The sequence below is a fragment of the Pogona vitticeps genome, chromosome 9, assembly GCF_051106095.1.
Source record: "Pogona vitticeps strain Pit_001003342236 chromosome 9, PviZW2.1, whole genome shotgun sequence".
Classification (NCBI taxonomy): Eukaryota; Metazoa; Chordata; class Lepidosauria; order Squamata; family Agamidae; genus Pogona; species Pogona vitticeps.
In genome coordinates, this window is record NC_135791.1 from 25,925,267 (window position 1) to 25,942,774 (window position 17,508).

Genomic DNA, 17,508 nt, shown 5'->3' on the forward strand with positions numbered 1-17,508 from the left:
GCCTTGTGTGATAAAAAACATAAATGGCACCTGTTGGATTATCACAGTTGCTTTGATTAAGTAAGCTTTTGTTGCATTTGCTTCTGTGTTTATATGTTGTTAAATATGTGGCAAAATGTGTACAAGATGTTCAATATTGAGAGCATATTTGTAAGTATTGGGAATTAGAATGATACAAAGTAGCATGTTTTAGGTGTATATAACAAATGTCAGAAGTGGCTTAGCATTTGGATTACTAGTTTAGGCAAGAATTTTGGCACTGTTGTTTCCAGTTGTTTTTGAATTTTGGTATGTGCAGTACTGTATTAGAGTCCATGTGAAAGTTGTTGTTGACTATGCACTTAGAAACTCACTGGCAAATTTTCAGTTCAGGCTCTTCCCTCCCTATATATATAGGACCAGTTTTCTGCCATGGGTACTTGCAGGGGGCACCAGCCCTCAGAAATGGAAAATGGGAGGGAAGAGTGGCTGAGGCTCCCTTTTTTTAAAGATTTTAACTCCAAAAAGGGGGGAGTGGGGGAAGATTCCCCTTGTTTAGAAGAAGAGTTGCCAGTCTGAAGTCTCTGAAAAAACAAGGCAGTACTTTTGGGCAGGGCCTGATTATGTATTAGTGCTGCAGAGTGGATTTAAGACCTCCTGTACCCCCACAGCAGCCTCTGTGATCCCTTAGTATCTGTTCCAGAGCCGTATTTTAGTGGCACAAGAGATACGGAGTGTGGGAAGAAAGTCTTGTTATGGGTGCTTCCAGGGCCAGCAGGGCAACCCTCTTCCTTGGTTGCAGCACAAGTACCCAACTGGATCTCAGTCTTTGTATTATGTAGAAAGTTAGGCAAAATAAATCAGTTTATTTTTAAGAGCATGATTTAATGTAATTCACATTAATAACCCTGATTTGATTTAAAGAAACATATCCACAATTTTTACGTACTTTCGTTACTGGGCTCTTAGAGGTATAGGGGAAGTGTGAAAAGACTTCAGATTTGTGGTATTTACTTTTTTTTAAAGTAGAACTCTGAGATTCATGCCAGACATTAAATAGTGACAGGGAAGAGGGATGCACTTTAAGAATTTAAAGAACAAGTTTGCCTGTGAGCACATGCTACATTCAGGAAATTCTTTTCACAAAACTGAGCTTGTAGTTCTGTCATACAAATATTCACTCCTCGTTTCCTAACCAAGCTATGCAACCAACTTTTGAAGGCGGGGAAATAGCCTTTCTGTTGCTCCTTGTAACACCAGTCACATTTGGTGACCACATGAAGATCTAACAATAGATTCTGATCTGTCTTCTGCTGCTCTGGTGTGAGGGAAATTTGAGGATTGCTGTGGTAGAAAAACTGAAAGATAAGAAACGGAAATGAAAAGAAGTCATTAAATTGTTAGATATTTGTCAAGATTCTCTCATGGTCCTAGTATCAATTTTGAGGGTTGCAATTGCAGTCATTTTGAAGAAAAATGTGCTGTGTTTTTTATTGCATTTCCTCAAAATACCTGGGGTCTTCAATTCTCAATATGCTATCAAAGAGTAGATGATTTTTATTTCTAGATAAGGATTTTTATAGGAGCTGGTAAATGCTAGGTGATAATTAAACTGATATAATAAGGCTGGAATAAGGGCATAAGCTTCACATCAGAGGTTATTTTTGGGTGATGTAATATCGTTACTGTTACATTACTGTTATTTAATGGCCTGGAAGGTATTCATTTAATTTTTTTTCAGTCCCCCTCCCCAAAGAAGATGCAGGCTATGTTAACAAAAGGACACAAATACATAGTTGAAGGAAATTTAATGAAATGAAGCGTTTGTATACCCCCCTCCCCCAGGCCGATATTGCTATTGTTTACTAATGTGTGGTTTTGAATAGCAGCTGTTCAGGAAGAGCTGCTACCTTGGATTGGGCCAAAAGTTCCATGTAGCTCAGTGCCCTGTTTCTAAAATGGACAGTCTCAGTTCCTGTAGATGCCTCACAAGCAGGGCATGGTTGTCCCCAGATTCTGAATATGAAGGTTTTATACAACCTATTATTAAGTAACAGCCAGTGTTAAACCTGCTGTATAATTTTGTCCTCTTTAAGCCTGCCATAGCTAGTAGCTGTGACATACAAATGCTGCCTAAAGTGTAGCCTGGATGGGGTTAAAAGATTGCTTGTATGATGCAAATAGTACCCAGTTTATGCTCGGTAGATCTAGTAGTCTAGTTTTAAGACTGACCATTATGTAGCCCCATATGGGCCATGTACAAAATATATTACCCCAATAAGACAATGATATTCTGCTGTCCCTATGTACAGAGTACATTATCTTGATATGAGAATGGTATTCTATAGCCTAGTATGCTATGTGATTGCTGTACATAGAGTTCATACCTCAAAATGCTTGGTTTATATGAAAAACGACACACCCTTCCATCATTGGAAAACTTTTTTAGTGATATGAAAACTGGTCAGTAATCTTGTAGAATAGTATAAACTTTGTTTGCAGTCTTCCAGTTTTGTTCTTAAAATATTGTCTTCTGTTAGCTGTTAATACTTGTAGTGGGGGTGGCAGAAGTTTTGATTACATCATCTTCTAGTAAATGTAGACTTATAAAGTGAAATCTACTTGTGCCATTTAGTGTATACAGCATCCTAACTGCCCTAAACATGATCTCATCTGATCCAGCAGGTGTTCTTCAGTATTCTGTGTCATGGCAGTTGGTTTTTTCAATGTCTTCTCTACAATGAAGAATGTGGCAGACATATTGGTACAGTTTTATTACATAAAATCTAGTGGAGATATCTTTGTGTAGACCTGGCATAGAAGTCACACTCCTGACTCTTACACTATGTGCATGCCTTCATCATACTAGTTTATCATCAATCTCTGTCAAATCCTGGCTTTCTGAAAATGAGTCTGTTTAATTTTTCTGAGGGGTGGGGGCACCTAATAAAATATGAAGATGTCTTTTTTTTCATTCCTGAAAACTATGTTTTTCTGTTTTTACATCTGAAGAGTGGCTGAAACAATTAGATGAGTATTTAACTCATTCTTTAGATACTAATCTGCTTCTAAAAGCTACTGGTTTTGCAGAGCCATGTTTAATTTTGAAAGAAGCTGGAATTCTCTCCTATGCTTTCTCAGCTTGTCTGGTATTTACTGCAGCCTTATCTAGCACAAGTATCCGTCCCCTGTTTCTAGTAAATAGTGGGTAGGGCTTCTCTGGATGGACTACTGTACTGACATTGCTAATTTGAATGGGGAGATTTACTATTTGGTTAGTGCTGTGAGATATTCTTGTCTGTCTCTTCCCTCTTAGGATTGATGTTGTGCCACATTATGAAATATGGTGTATAGTATAATGTGTGTGTGCTCAGAGCTTGTCAGTGGGAGACGGGAACTGGCTGTCGTGCTTGCCTGTGCAGCAAGAGGAATCTTTTCTTGCTGAGCTGGAGCCAGTCTAACTTATATCTAACCAGTGACATGACTGTCTTGCATTTGCAGCTGGATGGAAGTCATCACAAGTGCTTTTAATCTACGTATTTTTGTATTTTGATCTCATTAAGAACAATGTATGATGTGAATTGGAGACATAAGGTGGAAGAGGTTTGCATGTTTCCTACTTCTCATTCTTCTATTTATACATTTGAAGAAGACGTAAATTAGAAGTTATGTTAGTAAAAGATAAGCACTGTAAGGAATGGCACATGGGTGGATTTGATTTAAATCACAATTTAAATTTTAAAAATCAGATTTTTTGACAAGTTGAATAAAAATTGAATTTTTGTTTAAATTGGGGCTTAACTTAAAAAAAACCAGTGATTTTTATTCACCCTTCACATGACAGATGTTGGAAAATTAAGACAGTCTTGTATTTAAGCACTAGCTTATTAGACATAGGCAATCAAATTTGCAGGTGAGTGAATGAATGAGATGGATAGTGTTCTATTCTTTATGTTCCGCATGGAAAGCAAAGACACTCCTAGAGGAGGGAGCCACTCTTTTCTAAGCCTAGTACAGTACAGAAATAATTCTTGAAACTTTCTTTGCCAGTTCCCAGGACATTTGTGATATGTCCTTGCAGGCTATTTATTACAATTTGTATGCCTCATTTTAAGGATGAAGTAAGGCATATATAGAGATGTTGAGTTTCACTCTTTTCAGATTTTTGTTGTTATGAATATATGATATTGAACAAATCTGTTACCTCTTTGGTGAGTGAATTTCAGTGCAAAATCGTGTTTATATGTTAGACAAATTACTTTTTTTGGAGGTAAAGTGTGTTCAGTACAGCAGTAGCATAGTACACTGTTAATATTTTCAGACTGAAAAGATGCTTGTTACTCATACCAAGCTTTTTCTCACTTTAAGGAGGCTATTAAATTTAGGGAAAAGTTCCATTTGCGATTCAGGAGATTTGGTTTAGGGTAACATGGCCTGTACTGTTCCTTTAATCCGAATGGTTGTTGGTTTATATTGGGTGTGTGCAGACGATTGAGTGGATGCATTTTGGAGGATCTTCACTAGCTTGCCCCATTCTAGTAGTTCCTACATGTAGGCTTGCCTGGAGGCATATGTATCTAGATCCCAAAGCATATAGGCCCAAACTAGAGATGGGGATATTCATCCAGCACAGCTGGAGTTAACGGGCTGGACCATCCACTCAGTGTCTGCCACTGCTCTTTCTTCCAATTGCTCTGGAGCACCCGGTTGCCTAGCTACTCGTCAGCTTGATAGGGAGACTTGTCTTCCCTCCTTCTGCCAGGAGTGGCCAGCTGACTGGGGGCTCCAGAGTGATTGGAAGATAGAGGGGGGCTGTTGGTGGTGGAGGATGTGTGACTGGATGGTCCGGACCCTCATTAACTCTAGCTATGTGGGGGTATTCGTATATAAATATGAATATCCTCATCTCTAGCACAAACCATTGAATCTTTAATCTGATTTAGTAGTCCTAAATGCTGTAGTTTGGAACCACATGTATTTACTGTATCTATAATCTTTAGGCAAAGAAGGGGAAAGGTGGGGCTACCTGATGCAAAACCAATTCTCCACCATGCTTTTTCCTCAGTGTATGCATAGAATGAAACTGATTTGATATTCAAAGAGATTCAGAGATCCTGTGTACTGAAGAATGCCCTCACATTTATTCACAGTGTAAATCCTTACAGAGCTTACAGGTTTTAGGGTATCTCACAGGAATAAACATTCTGATACTGTTATATGCACTGGTAATAGAGCTCTGTAACATGTTTTATATCTTTGGTATGCTTTTTTGACTATGACATTTTTGGCTTGTTCAAATACATGTGTGTTAGAAGTGAGACGAAGTGAATAATGATGATGTACTTGTAGAAAAATTAACCCATAGGCCACTAAAAACCATAGGCTTAGTTCTTTGTGTTAAAATTTGAAATAGCCCCTACTTAAAAATCAGATCATCTAAAATCTTGTCTACTCCAAAACTGCCTTTGTGCTTGGCAGTTTGATACAGGTTCACTGCTTATCCCTTTGAAAAAAATAATTTGATTTTGTTGCATTCTTTTCAGTTCCAGTGATTCTGATATATGCATTCTATTTTAAAATTCAGGGTGGAATACTGAATGATAAGGATCAATCTTTTCCTTTTGTTTTTATTTATAATATGTATTCTACCTTATGTTCTTGTATAGATCATATTTGATCCTTCTCATTAGTGTCTGCCTCTGGAGAGATTCAAACATTTTCATCCAGTTGATCAGTGGTTTCCAACTAAAACTCTCAGAAGCCTTCACCATTAGCTGTGATGGCCAAGGTTTCTGTGAGTGGTAGTCCAATAACATCTGGGAAGCCAAGATTGGGAATTGTTGCATTAGATGACATGTTCAAATACTAAGGACAGGTGGGCAGAATTTTCTGATAATGCCTTTCTCCTCCTTCTCAAATTTATCTAGAAAATTCACCAAAGCCTAGTTGTGTTCTAGATTCAGTGACAATGCTTCTATATGATTTGTGTTTCTTCTTCAGACATACTGTGTAGCTGTGCAAAACCTTTCTCTTTTTTTAAGCTTTAGTAGTCATCTGAGATGTTTGATCTTCACTACTCTTATTCCATTATACTGAAACATTCATGGGAGGATATTGTAGACCAGTGGTTTGGAACGTTGGGTAACCCAGGTATTCATGGACTGCAACTCCCAGAAACCCTGACCAGCACAGTGGGTTGTGAAAGCTTCTGGGAATTGCAGTCCAAGAACACCAGAGTTACCTAAGGTTGGCAATCTGCTGTAGATCTAAATTCTCATAATAGACACTTTGGTTCATAACACCAGATACAGTGGTGCCTCGCTTAACGGGCGCCCTGTTTAACGATGAAATCGCATAGTGATTAACTTTTTGCGATTGCTTTTGTGATCGCTTTGCGATGTTCCCTATGGGGAAAAATCGCTTTGCGATGATCGGTACCCTGTTTCGCTTACCAATCATCGCAAAGTGATGATTTTTTTAACAGCTGATCGGCGGTTCCAAAATGGCCACTGGGTTAAAAAAATGGCCGCCCACTGTTTTCTGGGACAGATTCCTCGCTTACCAGGCAGCAAAAATGGCTGCTGTATGGAGGATTTTCGCTTAAAGGTGAGTCTGAAGCCCATAGGAACGCATTGAAGGGGTTTCAATGCATTCCTATGGGCTTTTAAATATCGCATAGCGACGAAATCGCTTTCCAGCTATTTTTGCTGCACCGATTATCGTCGCTATGCGAGGCACCACTGTATTTAGCAGGGGGTTTGTGTTAGAACTGTTAGAACTTCTTAACAGTTAGACATGTACAGAAAATTTAAAATTGACCTAAAGTGCTTCAGGATACAGTAGATGGGATCTAAAAAAAGACTATGTGTCCATTTAAAACTATTCTACATTGAAATGGCACTTATACCGTATCTGTTGTTCTGAGAACCTCCTCTGAGAAGCCGCCCCGAGTAGACACTGTCTGGGGGGCGAGGCGGGGTAGAAAAGTAAGTAAGTAAGTAAGTAAGTAAGTAAGTAAGTAAGTAAGTAAGTAAGTAAGTAAGTAAGTAAATAAATAAATAAATAAATAAATAAATAAATAAATAAATAAATAAATAAATTGTGCTGTTGATCCAGAGACCAATACTTATATGATTTCATAAATGTCCTTTAATAATATGTTGAAAGCCCAAGGCTTCTGGGTTTGAAAACACTGCTTATGGGATGCTTTCTTTGGTTTGGTAGTAGTGTTTTTTGCCCCCCTCCCTTAAAGTTTGGATACAGAACACTTCTGAAAAATTTTAGTTCGTAAGAAAAATATCTGCTTCTTGTTAGTTGAGTTGCTAGCAGTTTTAGTTCTCAGTCTTCTTCAGATCATCTTGATTTTCAGTCTCTCTGACATCAAATGTCTCTGGGGTTTGTGGAGGAAGCATTTCTCAGTGGCTACACCATCTTCAACTCAAATGCTTGAATCTACACCTGCCATTTTAGAGGGTGAATTCTAGCTGTTAACTGCTTGATTATAATTAGAAATATCTTAAGCAGTTCTTTTCTACAATATGCTTACCTGTCTTTTGGAAAACCTCTTTGTCCAGTAAAAATACTGTACCCTTAGAAATAGAGAAGGCAGGTTGTGATGCCCTGACATTCTGTTTAGCTGGAGTTCCTTCTCTCCCCCCCCCCCCCCCCCAGCATTTGTCAGATTTAATGACGCAGCTGGGAAGAGAGACAAGGCTTTTCGGCTGCCTTCCAAGTCTTCCACCATCTGAGCTGTTAGATGCTTCAAAGTGTTCTGATATCACAGTGTTAGCAATGCTTAAGCAGGCTATTAAAATTACAGTACCTCACATTCTTTATTTGATTCTTAAAGATTTAGGTCCCATTTCCCCCTTAAGAATGTATTTGGAATAATAAGGTGTACGAATAATAGGACCATAGCTGGTTCTTTGTTTTCCCTTATTGCTTCCATGTTAGTGCAAAAAGTAGGATTTCAGTTGCTAGTGACAGATGTGCTTGACTTTGTAGGCAGTTCTTGCACAGTTTTTCCTATTGTAAAAAGCATAAGGCCTTGTTGTTTTTATACTCCGCTGAACAGTAGCACTGCAAGGCATAACTGACCAAAAGTACAGTATAGCATTACTTGCTAATCATGGAGAGAAAATGGTTGTCCCTGTAGTTCTGTAGAGTACTATTTAGGGAGTTGAAATAAGCTTGGTTAAAATGAATAGATGTTCCCTTGTAGCAGTGCCTTGCACACTAAGTAGTTAAGCAGAGTGAAAAGAATTGAGGAGTAGAGGGCGATAACGAACCTCAGAACTCAGTGCGTGTGCCTCTGCATCTTAATTGGCATTGAGATATGCCCAAGCTGTACAATGGGAATTCTTAACATTCTTATTTGGTGATACAAAAAGACACGAAAAGCCTTATTAGTAAAAATAGCTCTTAAAAGATTGGAAACAGATTTATCCTACTGTTAACATAAAGGTGTGACATTGCTATATGTTCAGATGCCTCCTTAGCAAAAGTATGTTCTTCTTGAATAGGAAAGTTTTAGACACCAGCAGCTAAAAATATCAAAACAGGTAGAAAGCTTTGGCCCATTTATTCTGTCTTTTCAAAATATGCGCTTAACCTCTGTACTTTTAATTAACTGGTGCAGATGAAACACACTGTGCTTATTTTATCTAAATACATATTTAAGAATATGAGAAGGCAAGTGTATGAATTATTCATAGTGTTTTGTTTTTTAAAAAAGGATGGAAAGGGGAAAATAACATCAATCCATAAAAGGACAGTAGAGTAATTTTTCTGTTTCCTTCATCTGTGGTTAAAAAGTCTTCCAGATTTTCTGACATTCTCTAGACTTTCAAGGGTGGCTGATATGATGGGTTTGAGTTATATCTGTTGAAAAAACAAAGGAATTCTGGAGGCTGCCTTGTTTTTAAAGATCAGAACATGGATTTCACAAGACTTGGCCATATTTGGGAAATCCCCATTATAGGTGGGGAAATTGTAAAACATGGATAGAATAGATATTTGCCCCCATTCTGTTTCATGTACAGTATTGCTTTTAATTAACTGCTGGCAACAATGTGGAGCTTTGTTGCTTGAATAACAAAGCAATCAGACTGCTTTGTATCTGCTAGTCTAGCACTCTAAAATACAAAGGTAGCAGAAATTATCCTTTGTTGCTTTACAAAAACCATTCAAAATACAGTTCTTTGGCTTAGCCAGGAAAGGCAGTGCAGCCGCCTTGGGCCCTTTTCTAAAGAGAAAGATGGGGTGAAAATACTTTTAATAAATAAATAGTAAATCTGAAGATAAGAGGGATGGTCAGGTTTAATTTATACTACTTGTAGAGAGAGATCCTTACTATGTCTTATTTAACGTGTACTGTATGTGAAATGTTCTTAAGGTAAATGTATATTTATATGCTTTGGTATAACATTGCATGCAGACTTTAGGTCCCAGGTAAAATGGAACCATTTTTCTGTAGAAGTCAGCCATCAGACTTGATTTTTTAAAGGCATTAGTGATTTATGGATGTATTCTCAAAGGCTTTCACGGTCAGGATCTGATGGTTGTTGAGGGTTTTTTGGGCTCTTTGGCTGGGTTCTCAAGGTTGTTTTTCCTAACATTTTGCCAGTCTCTGTGGCCGACATCTTCAGAGGACAGGAGTCAGTTTCTGGACTTCTGTCCTTTGAAGATGCAAGCCACAGAGACTGGCAAAACGTTAGGAAGAACAACCTTCAGAACACGGCCAAAGAGCCTGAAAAGCCCACAACAACCATTGATTTATGGATGCCTCAACCCCCCCCCCCCCCGTGCTCCTGATTATGCATATTAACAGATAGGCACCTTATTTGGGAATACTTTAGAAATTCCCCAGGTTCAAAGCAAAGGTACTTTTTTTCTTTCTCCTGGAGAAGGTAATACTATGAATGTCTAAATTAAGTGTTAGAATGGAGCATTCTGGTCATTTCTATGGAAAAATGATAGCAACTCCTTTTTCAGATCTTAGAAGCTCTTGCACGTCAAGCAAGTGGCATTTATATAGCATTCTGTGCATGATGTGTTTTTAAATAGCATATGTACTTTAATCTTTGCCTTGCACAGATTTTATAATGCTTTCCACAAAATGTTGTCTGAGTTCTGAATCCTTTGAATAAATTTTGTGTTAGCAAAAAATGTTTGGATATGTATGTGCCTGTTGATTGAACTAAATGAGAGTTGAGTAAGAGTGAAACTTTTGTCCTTCTTTCTGGGAAGAAAAGTACTCTGAGACCTAAATAAAATAATACAAATATTTTAGAAATCCTCATGGTCATTATCACAATTTCTGCCACATAGGTACTAATTTTCTAGGCAGGATCTAAAAAGCAGTGTGATAACTCTGGATGAGGACTATCAATCCATTTCCTATTGCTGTACCATGTGTTAAATGTGGTCCAGGGAGCCTCTGGTGCAGTGGTTCCTAACCTTGGGTCACCCAGGTGTTCCTGGATTGCAGCTCCCAGAAACCCGAGCCACCGCAGCTGATGGTGAAGAATTCTGGGAATTGCGATCCACACCTGGGTTGCCCAAGGTTGAGAACCACTGCTCTAGAGCAGTTTTTGATACAATGATATAACAGTAGTAGAAGTAGGTAACAACTGTAGAAGTGCTTGAGTAGAGGCACAGATATCTTTCTGTCTCAGAAAGCCTTATTTTATCCATGGGATATTTTGCATGGGAATTTGCATAGTTTTTCATTGAACCAGAAAAAGGAGAATTCCTGTTTCCCCTCTGCTTGGGGGTGGGGGCAAGTTACTAGTTTTGCAATGCATTTAACAGATTACCCCCTTTTCTTTTGGGGGTTCTTGTTGGTGTAAGATTTTTTAAATATATGTTTTATTTTTACTTCAAGGGCAAAGAGTGGTCATGGAGTAGTAGGGCCTCTTTGAGTTGTACCCATGAGTTTTAATTCTTCTATCAGTAAGTTTGCAGAGCATCCAGATACTGGGTGACTGGAAATTGGTGTACATGGCCTGGAAGCTCATGTACACCTTACATCTAAGAATAGCCCATCTGTTGCCTGAGATTAAACGTCTCAGATCCAGATGGTTAAAAGCTTAAATCAGCCTTTCCAAAGATACAAATGACCCATTTCAGAGATTTTCTACACTTGAGCCACTCTGGTGTAGTGAGAAAATTTATGACACTGTGAGGAAATCCTTTTCCCATTGTTACACATACAGTATATTCACTGGACTGAAGTGGCACCCCTTGTGCTGCTATGCTTCAGGGTCATTTGGAGTTTGCATTGTTAAAAGTGATTTTCATCAGTGTGTAGTTTTGAACACTACATCACACCATCCTGAAAGTTAACATTAACTACTAATAGTGTAAATGTTGTTTGCGGCAACAACTTCCCTTCAAATTAGGTAATTTATCCTATGTTTAAAGAAAGCACTCAGCTGGGATGTGTTTAATTTTGCATCAGAATGCTATTCAGCAAACAAGGAGAGAATTCTTTCCTGAATTGCATGCAGCAGGGGAGTATTACTTGTATCCACCAAAAAAACATGATAATAAAAGGTTATAGTTCTTATGGAGGATTAACTAGGGTTGGCTCTAGTTCTGTGTTGTTCAGCTAACTAGTCTTTTGTGCTGAGAAGTATTGGTTTTCCTTTCTGCTTCTATTCATAAATTGTTACACACTATTGGGAGACTGCCCCATATATTTGTGTTTAGTACCTTACAGCTACAGGCTTGGTTTGGCAACCTGCCCAGGGGATAAATGTTAATTGCCAAAAAACCTTTTTGCTTCAAAGCCTTCTTGATTGTGTATTTCAGAAGTAGACATTTTTAAATATTGGTTATTTTTAATATAGGAAGTTCTGAAAAATGCAGATCCTGGTGCTATTTTAGAAGTTGCATCCCCCCTTTCAGGAAGAGATTCCTCATCTAAAATGGTACACATGTGACAGTTACACCTTTAAAACAAAGTGTTCTTTTCCCTTCTTCTTCAAAACAGTTTCCACTGATGTGCAAAGATTAATCAAATTAACTTTCAAATTAGCCACGATCAAGTGACTTACAACTGAGTAAATTACATGTTTTAAGGATATTACATTGCCATTGGTACAAAAATGTCTCATTCACCCAATGCAGTGGCATCTCTGGGGCAGAGGGCTAACATTGTAGGACTGCTTATTCTGGCTTGCTCTTGGGTACATGGCTTTCAAATACTGATATGATATTTCTGAATTAATATTTTTCTCATAATTTGGTGGGAATAGAGTGAACAGCAGATTGCAGTTCTTAAAGCAGCTGGGTAAAATCTTTGTTAAGGAAATGGAAGAATGAGAGAGCTGGTTACATGTTGAGACACTTTATCTTTACCACTTGCAGTTTTCTTTTGTTTGTGTTTTTAAGAAATTACTTAGTAGGAAATATGCTGACTCAGTCTCATATCCGTAGTTTCACTCTTAGAAGTACAGAAGCCAAGTTCAGTCAGACAAATAGCATGTGGTAAGATGTCCCAAAGCCATAGGGTTTCATTAGGCTCACTTAAATGTTTTAGCAGATGCCACTAAACTTTTTTTAAACAAATATTTCAGTGGCAATGAAATTCATTGTCCAGAAAGGTTTAATTCTCTAAAGTAAGCTACTTGATAAAGTTTGTTTACCTGGCAGTTTTCCAGATCAGAGCTCTTGCCTTGTTTAGCTGTATCATCAATTAGTTACATATGTTTTTGTTAAATAAAATCTCCCACATCTTTTTAAAAAACTTTTGGAACATATCCTGAGGCTCCTCTCCTCAGCCATTTCTGTATATCCCCTTTTCTGGTTTCTTGTGGTGGCCTTCAATTCTCTTTCTAATATAAGAAGCCCCACTCTTTTTCATACAGGTGTTTATTGCTTTCTGTCATGTCTGACTTGCTTTTGATTGTTACCAAGAGTTGAAACCATCTAATAGTATAGAGTATGATCCTACCTGTTTGCCAAGTTGCTAAGGATCTTTTCCTATCTTCATGTGAAAACAGATCAGTTTCAGCATCTTTGCCAACTCTGTACTCTATCTCTAGTGTTTTGGAGCATCTCCACTCCAGTCCACTGCTGTAGTGCCAGTGTACTGCCCTGAACACACTGCTCTCATCAAGTATCAGAAGCTAAGCAGGTTTGGGTCTGTGCCAGAGGCAATCAGCTAGGGCTAGGAAGGAACTATGCCTCAATTTCTGGAGGGCTGCTGTCTGTCAAAATTGATAATACTGGGTCAGATGGACCAGTACTGTAGTCTCACTCTGTGTCAGAGAACTTTCTATGTGAAGTCTGAATATTGCATTGCAGTCTTTGAACAAGGAGTTGCAAAACTTAAACTGCGGACCTCTGGGCCCATGTTTTTGAATGCAAAGTCTACATAAGCCACCCCCTCCATAGTGAAGCAAGTTCCTAAGTCTTTATAATAATCTTAGAACTGCAGAGCTGGAAGGGATGACCTCTCAGGGAGGCACAGTGGGGAATCAAATTTCCAATCTCTGGCTCCTCAGTGAGATAACTAAATCACTGAGCTATCTAGCAGTTGCTGATGTGTGTGTCATTTGTCCTGACACCTTCTGTTGAGCGCTTGGGGAATGCAAGCAGTGTTCCAAGAGTTCTGGCTGATGAGCATAACTTGTAAGGGCAACAAGTGATACAACAGAGCAGCCAGATTTGTATGGGGGATGGGAAGCTTTTGGATATGTGAAGGAAAACACTTCTCTTCAGAACATACCGGTTCACAGAACCCTGTAAAAGCTTCCTCTTCCCTTTTTTCCCTTTGTTTGTAGTATTCCAATGCTTAATTTGGTGACTCAGCTGATTTTTTTTAAACCTGCCTCTTAGAAAACTTGAATACAGTTAAGATCAAATGTTCCATTTTTTCCCCTGCTAACTTGTGCACACAATAGCATATTCAAGCTTACAGCAAGCTTTTGTCTTCTGCAATTCTTTACAACTGGAGAACTAGTTAAACTGCATTATTCTGCCATCAGGGCAAAGGACAATTTATTCTGGCTGTAGAATCAAAGTCCACATTCTCTGACAGCAGGCATGTTGTAACTATGAAGGCCAGCAATGTCTTCTGGGTGCCAGTTCCTCCACCCTTAAAATAGCATTCCCAGTTTTAGCCTGAATTTAAAAAAGGAGACAGAAAGTGTGGGATATTTAAGTATGCTTAGCATATTGCAGAATTGGTATGCTTGAATCAGTTTTCTGGTTGCTTCTAAATTTAAAATAATGTACCAGAATAATGTTTAGTAAGAACTTCCTTGGTTTTTTTTCACACTTTTAATTTTTGTGATCCTGTTAGACTGAGCTTATCCATTCATGGAGACATAATCCTCCCAGTGAAAGGAAACATTAGGTTCTATTCTTGACCTTTAAATGAAAAGCAAATGTAATTTTGATGTGCATTTTGCATTGCTAGAGACCAAATTGCTAACATGCGCTGGGTTATGGAGAAAGCCAGAGAGTTCCAGAAAAACATCTACTTCTGCTTCATTGACTACACAAAAGCCTTTGACTGTGTGGACCACAGCAAACTATGGCAAATTCTTAAAGAAATGGGAATGCCTGACCACCTTATCTATCTCCTGAGGAATCTATATGTGGGACAAGAAGCAACAGTTAGAATTGGATATGGAACAATGGATTGGTTCAAAATTGGGAAAGGAGTACTACAAGGCCGTATATTGTCTCCCTGCTTATTTAACTTATATGCAGACTGGATGAATCCCAAGCCGGGATTAAGATTGCCGAAAGAAATATCAACAACCTCCGATATGCAGATGATACCACTCTGATGGCAGAAAGTGAGGAGGAATTAAAGAACCTCTTAATGAGGGTGAAAGAGGAGAGCGCCAAAATGGTCTGAAGCTCAACATAAAAAAACTAAGATCATGGCCACTGGTCCTATCACCTCCTGGCAAATAGAAGGGGAAGATATGGAGGCAGTGACAGATTTTACCTTCTTGGGCTTCATGATCACTGCAGATGATGACAGCAGCCACAAAATTAAAAGACACCTGCTTCTTTGGAGAAAAGCGATGACAAACCTAGATAGCATCTTAAAAAGCAGAGACATCACCTTGCCGACAAAGGTCCGCATAGTCAAAGCTATGGTTTTTCCAGTAGCGATGTATGGAAGTGAGAGCTGGGACCATAAAGAAGGCTGACCGCCAAAGAATTGATGCTTTTGAATTGTGGTATTGGAGGAAACTCTTGAGAGTGCCCTGGATTGGAAGGAGAGCAAACCTATCCGTTCTGAAGGAAATCAACCCTGAGTGCTCACTGGAAGGACAGATCCTGAAGCTGAGGCTCCAATACTTTGGCCATCTCATGCGAATAATTTAGCCATCTCATGAGAAGAGAAGACTCCCTGGAAAAGACCCTGATGTTGGGAAAGTGTGAAAGCAAGAGGAGAAGGGGATGACAGAGGACGAGATGGATGGACAATGTCATTGAAGCTGCCAATATGAATTTGACCAAACTCTGGGAGGCAGTGGAAGACAGGAGGGCCTGGCATGCTCTGGTCCATGGGGTTATGAAGAGTCGGACGCGACTTAATGACTAAACAACAACAACATTTTGCATTGACAACAATGTATACAGAAAACATTAAATTTTTCTAAAGCTGGGAAAAGAAATTGCTGTGTGCTTATAGCGGTAGTTTATTTACTGTAACTGCAGCCTGTATACTATGTGACTTGCTTTCTTTTTTCTCTTCTCTTCTCATCTCATTGTTTTCTAGGCTGGATCTTTTATTTCCCACGCATCTTCAACCTGAAGTATTTCAGCTGTGTTTTGTAGTCATGTGGCAATGAGTTTATAAGTTGTAGATGTAAAGTTAAAATGTGGTCACTGCCCAAAGATCCCATGACAAAACACTTAAGATTTCTTATCCATTATGTTTAGCACTTGGTTACCTCTGTAACCACTGTCAAATTAAAGTGCATAAAATACATAGTGGCCTACTTAAAGCCATATTGGTGTAATATGTTGCCTGGTGAAGAAGAATCCTTCCTTGCTTCTGTAAACTAGCCTGTCTGGTCAGCTGGTATTACAGTTTTACTTCAGGAGATCTAGAAGTGGACTTTTCTCCTCTTGGATGCATCCACTGTCTGTGGCACTTGACATTACCCACAGGCAGAAAAGATATTACCAGATCGATCTTTGTAAGCCTGAGCTATATACAGTTTCTTTTCCCTCAAGGAAGTGTTTCTTACACTTTGAGAATATTGCTGATTGGTTTTCCAGCAGGTGTTATATTAAACTGGAGGAGCTATTGTCTTCTATGCTAATAAAGTGTGAGTTTGAGTTTTGTGTGTACGTGTGAAAGATAGTGTATTTAATAACTGAAAATACTACATACTTCTGTGGGACTGAAGGTAGCAGATGAGGTCAGGGTGGAATATAACTCATGCGACAAAATATACTGTACATATAGAATATACATTTTTGTGATAAACCTTGATGTTCTGAAAGTTGTTGTTGCTTTGACTTACATACCATCCCATAATACTAGGAACACTCTTTGGGTGGTTTACAACACAGTTACACAAACAAGAACTGCCCCCCCTCCATGAGCTGGTTACTCATTTTACCAACTTCTGAAGGATGGAGGGTTGACTCAACCTTGAGCTGGCTACCAAAGCTCATTGGGATGGAACTCAGGTGATAAGGCGAGGCTTGACTGCAGGACTACAGTTTAATCACTTTGTGAATGCCTTCAAACCTGAACGCCTCTGTATGAGCAGCAGTAAGAATAATTAATGATGTGTTCTTTCTCTACCTGGGCTCCTTTGCCTCCAGCAGCCCTTACTGCCATCATGTGGATGTTCAGTAACTGCAGTGTTCCACATGCTTCTGTCAGGGAATCTGTACTTGTCAATTTCTGCCTATCAGGAGGCCACTGAAGTCATGGACGGGACTCCTGATAGGAAAAAGGTGATGTTGTAGCTCAGCCTCAGAAACAGGATCTGGGGGGTAATTATCTACCCTCCCTTGTGGCTTGAATCTTTCTGCTTTCTTTTCCAATCTGTACTCTTCTATCCTCATGGCCTGCCTCCTCCTCCCCCTTCCCCACAGAACAAGGATGAAGCTACAAGGGGCAAACAGTGGGACTTATTTGCACAGCACAATGCTAATAGAGCACTTCTTTATCTCAGATACAGTCTCCATGATGTTGCCCCTGTATTGAAACAGGGCTGCATTGTGGACGATGTAGGCGGGGCTTTCTTCTTTCTTTCCATTAAGAAGGGGGAGAGTTTTCTTGGAAGCCGTCACACAGAACTACTTCCTAAAAGCTGCATACAAGCATTTTCCTTTTCCAGCCTTACTTGGAACCAAGAGCACCCACAAGCAGCTTTAGGAATGCTTGCTTTTGGGTCTAACGAGTGAGTTAGGATGCTTTCTTTCTTTCACAGTGAACAGAGAGGAGAGGAGTAAATTACTTATTGAGATAGTGTTTCAAAGGTTACATGAGAGGTAAAGAACTTGGTCAGTGCTGTGCTGGTTCCATTGAAAAAA

At 39.0% G+C, this 17,508-nt stretch overlaps 1 protein-coding gene and 1 long non-coding RNA gene across 3 annotated transcripts in view; one reads left to right on the forward strand and one right to left on the reverse strand.

Moving 5' to 3' along the window:
* The window catches only part of ARHGAP35 (Rho GTPase activating protein 35), a 62,383-nt gene that overhangs the window by 6,190 nt on the left and 38,685 nt on the right, over window positions 1-17,508 (forward strand). The window contains exon 1 of one of the 2 annotated variants that reach the window (XM_078380021.1): window positions 1,259-17,375. The exons of the other annotated variant lie outside the window; for it this stretch is intronic. The gene's annotated coding sequence lies outside the window, so the exon portion shown is untranslated. Of the gene's footprint in view, window positions 1-1,258; window positions 17,376-17,508 lie in introns of those variants that run through there. 2 annotated transcript variants of the gene reach the window in all.
* LOC144584263 (uncharacterized) lies at window positions 844-13,075 on the reverse strand. The gene is made up of 2 exons (XR_013538395.1): window positions 12,938-13,075; window positions 844-1,337 (listed from the first exon to the last, which is right to left on the reverse strand). It is a non-coding gene; the product is annotated as an uncharacterized LOC144584263 (long non-coding RNA).